This window comes from Lacerta agilis, chromosome 5 (genome assembly GCF_009819535.1).
Source record: "Lacerta agilis isolate rLacAgi1 chromosome 5, rLacAgi1.pri, whole genome shotgun sequence".
Taxonomy (NCBI): Eukaryota; Metazoa; Chordata; class Lepidosauria; order Squamata; family Lacertidae; genus Lacerta; species Lacerta agilis.
In genome coordinates, this window is record NC_046316.1 from 41,445,987 (window position 1) to 41,458,564 (window position 12,578).

Here is a 12,578-nt window from a genome sequence, read left to right on the forward strand (position 1 = left end):
CAAAGCTTCCCCCCCTCATTGAATGATTTACCGGTATTTTCACCAATATATGCATACTTATGCACACTTTACCATAGTATATACATATGTGTAGACATTATTTGCTGGAGAACTGCATTGCAAAATTCAGAGAAATGCAAATTTCAAAGAATGGCTGTGTTTCTATTTCAGAAAGTGCAAATTTGCTAGTTTTACCTTTAAATGCAAAATGAATCAATTTTCTCTCTCGTCCCTAATTAGGACTCATTTGCTCAGTCCAGAGAAGTAATAGGAGCACAGTCCCTTGAATGACTATGTGGGCCTGTCTGCATGCATGAATTGCCTGGTTGTATATCAAGCTGCAAGATCAGGCCAGGCTGGATTTTTCTTTAAAGCCAGCAATCCTTCTTTCAGAAGGCAGGAAAAGTTAGAAATTTAGTTGTATAGGGAGGGAGCGCTGATAAAAAGTAATGTTCAAAAAAAGGGGTGTGTGAAAATTATTCTACAGTAATTGTTTTTTGTTATACTAGCTGATAATGAAAATTTCTTTTCTGCTGAAAACAACATAAAAGCTGAACCTGGCAAAAGTTTAGCTTACACCTAGTTATTTTAGAAGAGGGCAGACTTGAGATGATTAATTACTCATCACAATTTGGTGCTTTATATATATATATATATAGAGAGAGAGAGAGAGAGAGAGAGAAGGAGTATAAGTTGAGTATGAATTTAAACGTTCTGAGGACAATGGCTTGGATCCTAAGAGGAGTTGATTTAAAGAAGTTGATGAAAATAAAGTTTAAAGTGGTTTTTTAAATAAAAAATAGGGAGCTTCTGGATGGGAAGGGGATTGGGTGGGTGGGTATAGGAGAGAGAGAAGTGGCTCCCTTTCATTCCTTCCCTCTTCCTTCCCAAAAGTTTTTTCCCCCCCAAAACACTTGAGGGTTCCCCTCAAACTTGCAACATCACATACTTTCCAACATTCATCAGATGAAAATGTCCTCCTTGAGCAAAGGCAGGGATTGGTGGCTATGCCTCCAAGAAAAAGGAGCAGTCTGCTCCCACCTTGAAAGAGGAAGCCAGAGGCACCACTGGGAGTCGAACCCAGGATCTCCTGCTTACGAGGCAGGTGCTTTAGCCAGCTAAGCTATGGTGCCTGTTCAGCTCCTTCCTTGCTCCCTGTTCCACATAGGTTGTGGCCAAGACACCATGGACCTATCCTTCAGGCATCTTGCCTTGTTTTTAGAAGCTGCTTGAAGGCAGTCATGCCGGCCCAGTCGTGATCGTACAGTGGTTAGTACTCTGCGTTGTGGCCGCAGCAACCTTGGTTCGAACCCAAGTCACGGCAGGAATTCGCATCTTTTGAAAAAAAAATTCCCCTCTGGGGGAGTGGCACAAGGGCTCTCTGTGAGCCAAACTGAGCCGCAGCAGCACTGCCAGGGCATCTGGTTTAGCTACAGAATATACAACCCTGTAAATCTGGCTGTGGTGTTGCCATGCAGGTTTGTGGCAAGTTGCTTTTGAATGTGGGTATCACAACTGATTGGAATGCAGAACAGTCCCCTCTCTGGCTTGTTGATCTAGATGTACGATTCTGGCTCTGGATATGAAAGGTCTTGAGTTCAAAATCAAAGATGTGCTGTTTTCAGCAGGGGGCGGCGGCGCCTGGCTGTTCATTTAGATCCAGATTTTTCAAATCTTTTGGCCAGCTGGTCTATGGCAATAGACCCAGCTGCTATTGCCTCTCCATACTGATAGAGACCAACACATGCCCACCAACACATGGCCATGTAGTGAGGATATTCCAGAGGATGCATGAATATTGATTTAAATCCAAATCGCAGCAGGCAGGTAGATTTATATTTTATTTTTCAATGTGAACAGGAACAGCGTGTTGTTTCTGTGAGCATGGGAGGGGTTGGTGGGCATGCCTTGCAAGAAAATGGGAGCACTCTGCTCCTGCCTCAAAACAGGAAGCCAGAGGCACCACTGGGAGTCGAACCCAGGCTCTCCTGCTCACAAGGAAGGTGCTTTAGCCAACTAAGCTATGCTGCCTGGTTAGCAGTTCTATTTCTTACTCCACACAGGCTCTAAGCAAGATGCAATAGGCTGATCTGTCATCTTGCCCTGCCTTCTAGAAGCTGTTTGAAGGCAGCTGTGCCATCCCAGCCGTGATCGTATAGTGGTTAGTACTCTGCGTTGTGGCCGCAGCAACCTCGGTTCGAATCCGAGTCACGGCAGGAACTCGCAGCTTTTGCGGAGTTCTTTCCCGCCTCAGGGAATAGACTTTGCCAATTTGAGGCGAATCTGACCACTGCTTCTCTTGTTTCTGCTCTGTAGCACCCATCCACTATCCTTTTGCAGCGTGGCTGTGTTTTCTTAAAGAATTTTGGGTTTGGAATAATCTCCCCTTTTTGCCTACTTCATGCTGCAGATCATGTGTTGCTTTTTTCTCTTAAGGATCTCATCTGATAGGAAATATTTCCATGGATTGGTTATATGTTTTAAGATGATTGGGTTCATTTGGCTTAATTGACATTGGCTTATATGTCAAAACATTGGATTCCATCTAATTGACAATGGTTTATTCTTGAATTTGGGCTCTTTGGTTGCAATGGTGTTTGGAGTGGGGCAAGAGAACACATTAAGGTCATACTATGTAACCCTGAGGAACTCCAAGGTTGTAAGCATACAAGAATCATCACCTACAGCCACAGGATGGCAGGGGGCAGGTGTTCTGGGTTGTCCGTAGGGATGAGCAGGTACACTAAGGTGAACACAGTGCACATCTCATCCCCCACATACCCAAGGCTTACCTGTGTGTGTGTGTAATGCAGTCCTTGGTTAGGAAACAGGTGTGATGACATACCCAGGGGATGTGAGTGGGTTGCTTCCCCCTTATACGATGAACAAACTCACCTGCCCTTCATCCAATATGTAGGCTCTCAAGTCTTCTTCAGGGGTGTGAGCACAAATGCGTGGGATGTTTCTTTTTCACAGCACGCAAGCAGGCATCTCTGTCATCCTTCTGCAGTCATAGAGTGGCTGCACTGAGCACCATTGGCAACCAAAGGAAAGCACTGCTTTCTGCCTCAAAACAAATAAACAGAGGCACCACCGGGACTCAAACCCAGGGTCTCCTGCTTACTAGGCAGGTGCTTTAGCCAGCTAAGCTATTGGGTCCTGCTCAGCAGCTCTTTCAATCCCTGCTCACCACAAGCTTTGAGCAAGCCACCTACAGACTGACATTTCAGCTATCTGCTTTCAGAAGACCCAGCTGCTTTAAGAAGGTTGTGCCAGCCCAGCCATGATCGTACAGTGGTTAGTACTCTGCACTGGGACTGCAGTAACCTCGGTTCGAATCCGAGTCATGGCAGGAACAAGCAACTTTTATGGATTTCTTTCCGCACTTTTCTTTTCCCACTACAGGAAGTAGGAAAAGGCCTTCTGCAAGCCACATTGCAGTACCTCAACAGCCAGGGCCACACGTAGGGAAGAAACCCAGCCTCAGACTTCAGTCACCATAACTGCAGTACTTAATCCTGTAAACCTGCAAGCCCCTCTTCCCCCAAACTGGTTGTGCATCAGTCACAGCAAAGGGCCAGATATTCATTTTTCACTGCACACAGGCAGTGGCAGACTTCGGGCTTTAAAATTCAGCAGCACCCTTTGTGATTCCTAAATTTGACACTCCCCGCCTCTCACCTTCCAATTTTCACCATTCTTGAACAATGGCACCCACTGCGGGTGAACCAGTCACGCTCCCCTAAATTCACCCCTGACACAGGACCCATATGGTCTTTTCAGGGGCACAGGGAAGAGCTGGTGGGCATACCTTACAAGAAAATGGGAGTTTCCTGGGTCAGTTTCAAAAGAGGAAGCCAGAGGCACCACTGGGAGTTGAACTCAAGATCTCCTGTTTACAAGGCAGGTGCTTTAGCTACTAAGCTGTGGTGCCTGATCAGCTTCTTTCCTACTCTCTGTTCCACACAGGCTCTGGCCAAGACACAATAGACTTATCCTTCAGCCATCTTTCCTTGTTTTTAGAAGCTTCTTGAAGGCAGCTGTGTGCCATCCCAGCCGTGATCGTATAGTAGTTAGTACTCTGCGTTGTGGCCGCAGCAACCTCGGTTCGAATCCGAGTCACGGCAGGAACTTACAGTTTTATGGATTTCTTTTCTCACTTCAGGGAATGGTAAAATATCCTTTGTTAGCCACAATGAGCTGCACTCTACTGCTAGGCCCAAAAGGAATGGTTTCTAAGGCACCAGCTGCAATCACACCTAGAATCTTCTGTCTGCTAGGCAGGCGCCTTGGCCAGCATAGCTATTTGCTAATGGCAAATAGCACTGAAGTGGTGCTGCCAAGTAGGTTTGTGGCAAGTTCCTTTTTGAATGTGGGTGTCACAACTGTTTGAAATGCAGAACAGATCCATATCTGGCTTGTTCCTCTAGAGGCATGACTCTGGCTCAGGATGCGAAAGGTTCAAATCTCAGAGAAGCTCTGTCCACAATGGGAAGTCTGGTTGTTCATTAAAATCCAAATTTTTGTTGAGATGGGTGCAGCTCTGAAGTTCCTTCAGAAAGTCACCCAGGGGAACATTTTGGCCAGCAGATCCCTGACAACAGACCCAGCTGTGATTGCATCTCCAGGCCAGCATGGGTGTCTCTCCCCTCTCCCACCATCTGCTGCCAAGACCTGGCAACGTAGCAGCTAATACTCTGCACTGCGACTGCAGCAACATTGGTTTGAATCCAAGTCACACCAAACAGGTGGATTTACATTTTTCATTGCACACAGGAACAGTGTTGTCTTTCTGTGGGCACAGGGAAGGGGTCATGGACATGTCTTGCAAGAAAATGGGAACACTCTTCTCCCACCTCAAAAGGGGAAGCCAGAGGCTCCATTGGGCATCAAACCCAGGATTTCCTGCTTCCAAGGCAGGCGCTTTAGCCAGCTAAAGCTGTGATGCCTGGTCAGCTCCTCTTCTATCCCTGCTCCACATAGACACTGGCCAAGAAACAATAGACTGACTTTGCATCTTCAGAAGACCCAGCTCCTTGAAGGCAGTTGTGCCAGCCCAGCCATGATTGTATAATTCTTAGTACCCTGTGCTGAGGTTACAGCAACTTTGATTTGAGTCATGGCAGGAACTGACATCTTTTTAAAAGTGGCAAAATGTCATTTGTAAGCCCCATTGAGCTGCACTCAACAGCAGGATCCAACAGTGTTAGCATCCAAAGCACCAGAGGAAATTGGACCCAGGACCACCTGCATACTGGAGTGGAGCTTCAGCCAGTTTAGTTACAGCACCCCCACCCCCACTGCAAGCCTGGTCCACTTGCTACCTGAAGACAGGGATAAAGCAGCAAATCTGTAACATCTGCTCCTTTTTGCCAGGAAAGCCTGGTGGCAACTTCTCTTGAACAAGGGCAACATGATTACCCTAAATGCAGAGGAATCTCCTGACTATCTTGTTGGCCTAGATGTTTGATTCTTGCTTAGGATGTGGCAGATCCCAGGTTAAAATCCCAAACAAAGCCCATGCACTGCATTTTTTTGTTTTTGCTGGGATGGGTAAAACTTCTGATTTCACAAAGAAGGTGAGTAACATCAAATGTCCACCATGGCCTGTCAGAGTTTTTATCTTCTTGCTTCAATGAGCAGCAAAATATGCTCTGTGAGCTCTGCTGAGCCACACTCATACGGACAGAGGCCAAAATACTAAATACCTGAGGCACCACTGGGAGTCGAACCCAGGATCTCCTGTTTACTAGACAGGTGCTTTAGCCAGCTTAGCCATGGTGCCTGATGCTGCATGCCTGACCCAATCACTTCCAGGTAGCAGGAGATGATCATTGTATAAACAACATGCACTTCCTTAGAGTCTCTGGGATAGACATATCATGATTCTATGTCTGGTCATCAGTCCTGGAGCTCATGCTTCCCAGCTGCTCCTGGAGGCTGTTATTTGTTTTTAAAAGAGAAACAAGGTCAGGCTTTGGAGCATCTCATGGAATTTGGTGACAGTGTAGATCCGAAGGACCACATTCTGGCTTAAATTTTAGCCCAGAAGGTGGACTAATGTGAATCTGCTTTGGAACAGACAAATATATTGTGCAAAGTATTAATGTTGCAGGGTCCCTTTTTGTGTTTGTGTTTGTGTGGGGAGAAGAGATACCACCCACATCAGGCTGAACATTTTATCCACACATGTGCATTCTAACATCATCAGGCATCTCTGGAAAATTCAAGCCTGCCTGTCATTAGTATGTGTGTCATTTTGGCCTCATGCTAAGCACCCTTCTGTTTTCAATCTGCTGCTGTACAGAGTCTGTGCCCGCGGTTGCTTGGGTGGATGTAATGAAAGCATAAATACTTTAGACCAAGGATGGAGGAAGCTGTCGCCCTCTGGACAGTGCTTGACTCTTCAGTCCTATTTCCATTCAGGGCACTCACAGACTGACTAATTCAGGGTTAACCAATCCAGTGCCCTGCATGTGTGGTTGGAGTCCAACTCCCATAACCCACAGTTAGCAGTGTGGCCAAAATTAAAGGTTTATGGGAGTTGCGGAGGGTCACAAAAAACGATGCAGGGGATGGGAGAGATCTTTCTCTGCCAAAGATTCTCACTGCTGCTGCTAGTGAGGGAAGGCAGTCCTGGGCAAGATTATTTATTTATTTTCTGAATTTATATCCCACCCTTCCTTGCCAAGGAGCCCAGGGTAGCAAACAGAATTGGGTCTGGCATCTTTGCTATACAGCTTTCGGTGAATGCTAAAGTCACACTTCTTTGCCCTGGCCTTTGACACCTGAGATGTGTGCTTTCAAGACCCAGCCTATTCCTGTGAATGCAATCTGTTTTAATTCTAAATTCTCAATTGTTATACCCACATTGGGACTTGCTGGTGAAGGAGAACAATTTTTAAAAATACTACAACTATTACTACTATACATGGACTAACATGTCTGATCTGGTAGAAGGATGTGACCTATGCTCCATTTTTACTTACTTATTTCTGTCATGTATTCATTGCAATTCCTTGCATATTAAAAACACGTGTAGCACATAATGTTAATGGTATTTCTCTGGTTAGCAAACGTCCTATCTAGAGTTCTGATGGCAAGAATGCTTCGCATCATTATCATCTTCATGATAGTTCTGGTTGCTAATGGCAGAAAAGTGGGGTAGACTATTGTGGCCCTTCGGCATGCAAACACAACACAATCTTTCCCTCGTTAATGTTTTAAGGCATCATTTTCCTTTCATCTGTGCTGGAGGAATAAAAAAGAAAAACAAAAACAAAAAGCCAAGGAAATTAAATCATTAAAAACCCCAGTTAGTTGTCACAAGGGACCATAAACACAATTTTTCACTGTTCCTGTGCAGTATGAAATCATGGAGAAGACTCAACTGGGCAACAGGAACATGCTGTTCTTCTCGTTATGCTATTTCGGAAAATAAAATGCAAACATGTTTGGAGTTTCTCTCTTGATCATCACTCCTTAATTTATTTGACATTGGCTCATAAATAAGACGGGAAACAGCTGCTCAGGAAGCTAGCAGTGACATTGGTCATAATGGCTGTAATTTTAAACTTCAAGTCAATTGAGCTCATAATGTCATTGGTTCCACTGAGATCCGCCTACTTCATGTCACCTCTGTCCAGCATGCTTCTTTTGTAAGTAGCACCAAAATACATTAAGCATGGTCCAAAGGAAAAACAACCCAAGAAATTCCACAATTCAACTTGAGTAGTTATCTCTGCATCCATCTCTCACTTTCCTCCTCAAAAGCAGGTGTGGGGAACCCGCGGGGGCAGGAAGAGGTGAGGCTGTATTGCTTACCTGGTTTCCCAACACCCAATGTTCCCAATATGAATCCAAAGCAATCCCATATGCAAGATACTTTCATATATGGGACACTTTTGGCTTGCTTCAAATTTGGAATGTGAGTCATAAAACACATCCAGTTTGGACAAAACAGGGCAACTCAGTAGTGGTAGGAAGGTTCATTCTTTAATTTTTCTTCTTTTAAAGTACTAGGGCTAATCTGAAAGTGTGATGAGCAATTACATTCACCTCTCTGAAAATTTGCACTTACATAAAATCCATACTAATCCAAATGGTGGCACAGATTGTGAATATGGAGGAAGGAACCTGTCGACTCCTAATGTGAAACATAAAACGGGTCCTTCCATGTCAGACCCATTTTATATTTATTCCTGTATCCTGTCTCTAGGGGCAACAGAGGCTTTTTTGAGTAGTCTGCACAGAACCACTGAGCTATTATGGATTTAAGCTGTCAATAATCATTCACTTCTGGCTTCCTGTAATAAGACATCTAGGGATGTATACTCTGACAAGTTTGGCTAATAGCCACTGGTGGATTCAGAACCCACAGCTTTAATAGAAACCTGTGCTTCTATATAGAGACTGCTTCTTTCACTACATTTGACACTTGGGAACAGGTGCAAAATACAGGCACAACAGATAATGGCGTCTTTTGCATTTAATAGTTCCCAGAGGGGTAGCCATGTCGGTCAGCTGCAGAATAGGCAAGAGTCTTGCAAGTCCCAATCTGTGCTCTGGTGTAGTTGAGGATACAGCAGAGGTGTACCTCCACCAGGCTGTGCTGGCAGAGGGATTCTGCTGCCATGGAGGCCCTTGGTGCACTTGCTGAAAGTATGGCGAAGCACATGTTACAACCACCAGTATTCTGGCCACATAGGGCAGCATAAGGCCCCCAAATGGGGCATGTTATTCATCTCCATACAGCTCATAGTTGGAACTATGGAACTTGCTCCCACAGGAGTCAGTGATGGCCACCAACCTAGATGGCTTTAGAAGAGGACTGGGCAAATTCATGGAGAAGATGACCACTGAAGGCTACTAGTCATGATGGCTGCACTCTTCTTCTGCAGATGGACGCAGTAATGCTTCTGGAAACCAGTTGCTGGAAACCACAGGATGAGAACTGCTCAGATCCCACAGGGAACTGGTTGGCCACTGAAAGAACAGGATGCTGGACTAGATAGGCCATTGGCCTCATCCAGCAGGCTCTTCTTATGTTTTTGATATTCCACTGATGAGTGTCTTTTGCTTTTATTATTTATTCAACCCACTTTGCACGTTTCCTCTTTGGAAAGGCATGCTTAATCTTTTGATAGAAAAAAAAAGCCAATGAAGAACAAATCTCAAAATTTCAGGGGTGCATTAATACAAATTAAACATATTTAGATTACATTTTTTCTGTTATTAAACCATAACATTCCATGGAAAAGGAGATGCCCAAACCAAAGCTGCTTGGTTTCACGCAACTCTGTTGTGCAGCAAAGCCAGCTTCCTTTATGTGTGGGTTTACAGTGCATATATAAATCTACAACATTAGCTAATGAGAGATACACACCCAGTTTCACTGCAGGGATACTACAATTAATCATACCAGCATATGCAGACTACTTAGTGTGTCAGCTATAATGCATTACTTCTTTGAGATGTCATGGCATATGTTCTATTTATTCTTCCACTACAGTAACTGTATCATGTTTTTTCCTACTACATTTAAGTGAGATAACTGTGAGTTTAAGATGTCCAGAATAGTGTTGGCTAAACAGAAGAAAATAAATAAATGGATGACAAAAGCACCCAGAATAAACTGAACAACAACTGAGGCATGTTGACAGGAAACAAAATGAGCAATTTTTCATTCTCTAGAGATCATAAGAGACTTGCTGGATCAGACCAAAGACCCAAGTAGAACAGCATTGTGTTCTTAAAGTGGCCAATGGGATGCCCATGGGAAGCCCCAAACATGACTTGAGTGCAACAGCACTCTCCTTGTTTGTGTTTTTCAGCAACTGGTATTCTGTGCATATTGGCTTTGACTGTGGACATAGAAATAGGTGTATTCTCTATGAATTTGTCTAATCCTCTTCTACAGTTATCCAAATTGATGGTCATCACTGCAGATCATGGTTGTGAATTCCATAGTTCAATTATGTGGTGCATGAAGAAACAATTTCTGTTGTCTGTCTTGAATCTCCCGACATTCATTGGGTGGCTCTGGATTCTAGAAATACAAGAGACATTCCCTATCCACTTTCTCCACACCAAACCACTATCATATTCCCCATTTTTCTAATCTAGAATGCCCAAAATGTTGTTACTAATAGAGCAGGGATGGGGAATCAGTGCCCTCCATATGTTCTTGGACTCCAAATTCCATCAGCTCTAGCCAGCATGGCAAATGGTCAGGGATGTCCAAGAACATCTGGAGGGCATAGGTTTTCCCCCTCTGCTTTAAAGAAATATGGATGATCCAGTTCTTTATTTCTGCCTTATAAATTTCACAACTTTCTTTGCTGGATTCTTTGGTTGACATTCTTGATCTTATTGGATTCCGAAGCTGTAACATTTCTCAGGAGAATAAATGTGGAATATCTGTCTTAATGCTCTATGTTAAGGGTGAGCTGGTTGAACTGCATTCCGCCAACATAATGAGAAATCAAGGGCAGTAAGTTCTACAGCTCATAGTTCAAGAATAGCTCTACAGATTGATTTGAAACTTGGCAGTGTAAGAAACAGACATTTGCGGGTGGTCCAGGCCAAATCTGGGGTAGAAAGGTTAATAAATGGCTTATATCAAATGAGTTAAACATTGGATGAGTTACTCTGGCATTTTCACACTTATTTTGTGTTTTATTTCCATAAGCTTTGCTTAGGTTGGGCTTTCTGTGAAGATTCCTCCATTTGTACTGAGCATCTTGAGAAATGGTTTGTTGTGATAGGTCAAGGGGAATACCTAGTATTTGCCATTATTTAGTGGTAGTTCAACCTGCTTGGGCATTTACCCCAATGAATGTTAAACTATGGAAGAAATTCACACACATGCTCAGTATGAACCAGTGTTGCCTAGTAGCAACAGCTATAAGGCAGCCCACCTCCTGACTGAACTGTAGCCTTTTGGTGGGATCTGATGCCTACATTAGCAGCTTCTTCATAGTGAGTGAAGGTGGCTGAGAATCAGAGTTCTTCAGAAGGGTGGTACAGAGATGGGAGCTCTCCATTTGCAGCCTTGGAGCGGGATGGTTTGCAGCCTTGGAGCGGGATGGTTTGCCATAATTTGCCTGTACCCTGAAATAGACTCACAGAGTCCATGCAACTAAAGTTACTCTACTGGTAACCAATGTCATTCACATCACAGCAGTTAAGGGTGGTTCATTGGGGCAAGTAGGGAACTTTCCAACCAACCTCGTTTGCCTTCAGTCAGTCCCCCACCTGCCCCGCCTTCTTACTTACAACTTGCCCAGGGGCTGACACTGTCACCTTCCTCCTCTTGAGAAAAATGCATTAAAACTACCAGAGAGATTCAGGATATATATGGATCATGGCTAACGTCATGTGTACACAGCTTCTCAAACCAACAGTTGAGTTTTAGAAGAGGCATATTTTAAGAAAACAAGAACCTATCTATTTGGAGGGAACATAGGAGGCAGAAGGAATATCTTTGAGAGAAAATTAGAAAGGTCTAGGCTAGCACAGTATGGTTTGTATATATCTATAATGAACATTCACCACCCTACAAGGTTTGTGACAAACAGCTCTTATCCATCATAACATTGGCTGTGTTTGGAAATAATTTCAGGGGAAGTACTCTTCTGAATTAGCTAAACGAGGCAAAGTTTGCTAGATGAGCAATTATTTTCACACAAACAAATTAAGCAGTGTGTCTGGATGACTGAGATTGAGATGAACCTCAGCTGGCCACAATTAGTCACTTACTTGCTGTTGACACATAGTTTACAATAATTGGCTGCCTGTTCCAGAGAACTGATGTATACAATTAAGAGAAAAGCAGCACCTAGTCCTTTAAGTATGATGGCAAGCAGATATTTCCTTTGCAGAAGAAATATAGGCAAGTAAATGATTCCACTACAGACTACCTGGTATATATTTTCAAGGGGTTTTAATATAATCTGGCACTAAGTCTCCTTAAACCTAGGCATATTTAAGCTCATATATCATAAATGGAAAATGTCATTTAAACAATTTCAGATTTGATTCAATACATCCATTTTACAGGTACTCCAGCCCTTGGAGGCTGCTTTAGGTTTTGCGTGGTCCTAGGGTGCTTCCATACTACTTTGAAATTGTTGCACTGCATTCACTTACTTTCTGGGGCCATCTACATGATGCAGTTCACTTTTTTTTTTGTTTTCCTATGATTCCCCCATGCTTCTTCTTCCATATCCTTTTCAATAAGACTTGCATTTTGGGCTGTTTAAACCCAGTGCCAAATTCTGTGCCCTGCTGCTTTCCAGTGGGACAGGTATCAAAATATTAAGGGCCTCTCCCTAGCAAGCTCTGCTATTTTGACCAATAGATAAGATGGGGGGGGGGAGCTGAACACATCAGGTGCAGCTTAAATATGGATGGGGTTGTTTAGTGATACCTCTTTCCCTAGCTATTGATCATTCCACATGGTGCATTGGAATAAGATGCCTTATTCCAAGCCAGGTCATTGGTCTGCCTAGTTCAGTGCACTGATTGGTTGCAGTCCTCCAGCGCCTTAGATGGGAGCCTTTTCCAACCCCACCTTG

The 12,578-nt window shown here is 43.8% G+C and overlaps 7 non-coding genes across 7 annotated transcripts; 4 read left to right on the forward strand and 3 right to left on the reverse strand.

The window, feature by feature from the left end:
• Window positions 1-1,059: 1,059 nt before the first annotated feature.
• On the reverse strand, window positions 1,060-1,133 carry TRNAT-CGU. Its single transcript has one exon. It is a non-coding gene; the product is annotated as a tRNA-Thr (tRNA).
• Window positions 1,134-1,252: 119 nt separating this feature from the next.
• Window positions 1,253-1,324, forward strand: TRNAH-GUG. The gene has a single exon. It is a non-coding gene; the product is annotated as a tRNA-His (tRNA).
• A 633-nt stretch (window positions 1,325-1,957) lies between these two features.
• TRNAT-UGU lies at window positions 1,958-2,031 on the reverse strand. The gene has a single exon. It is a non-coding gene; the product is annotated as a tRNA-Thr (tRNA).
• A 113-nt stretch (window positions 2,032-2,144) lies between these two features.
• Window positions 2,145-2,216, forward strand: TRNAH-GUG. The gene has a single exon. It is a non-coding gene; the product is annotated as a tRNA-His (tRNA).
• A 1,064-nt stretch (window positions 2,217-3,280) lies between these two features.
• TRNAP-GGG lies at window positions 3,281-3,352 on the forward strand. Its single transcript has one exon. It is a non-coding gene; the product is annotated as a tRNA-Pro (tRNA).
• Window positions 3,353-4,055: 703 nt separating this feature from the next.
• TRNAH-GUG lies at window positions 4,056-4,127 on the forward strand. The gene has a single exon. It is a non-coding gene; the product is annotated as a tRNA-His (tRNA).
• A 1,584-nt stretch (window positions 4,128-5,711) lies between these two features.
• TRNAT-AGU lies at window positions 5,712-5,785 on the reverse strand. Its single transcript has one exon. It is a non-coding gene; the product is annotated as a tRNA-Thr (tRNA).
• Window positions 5,786-12,578: the final 6,793 nt, after the last annotated feature.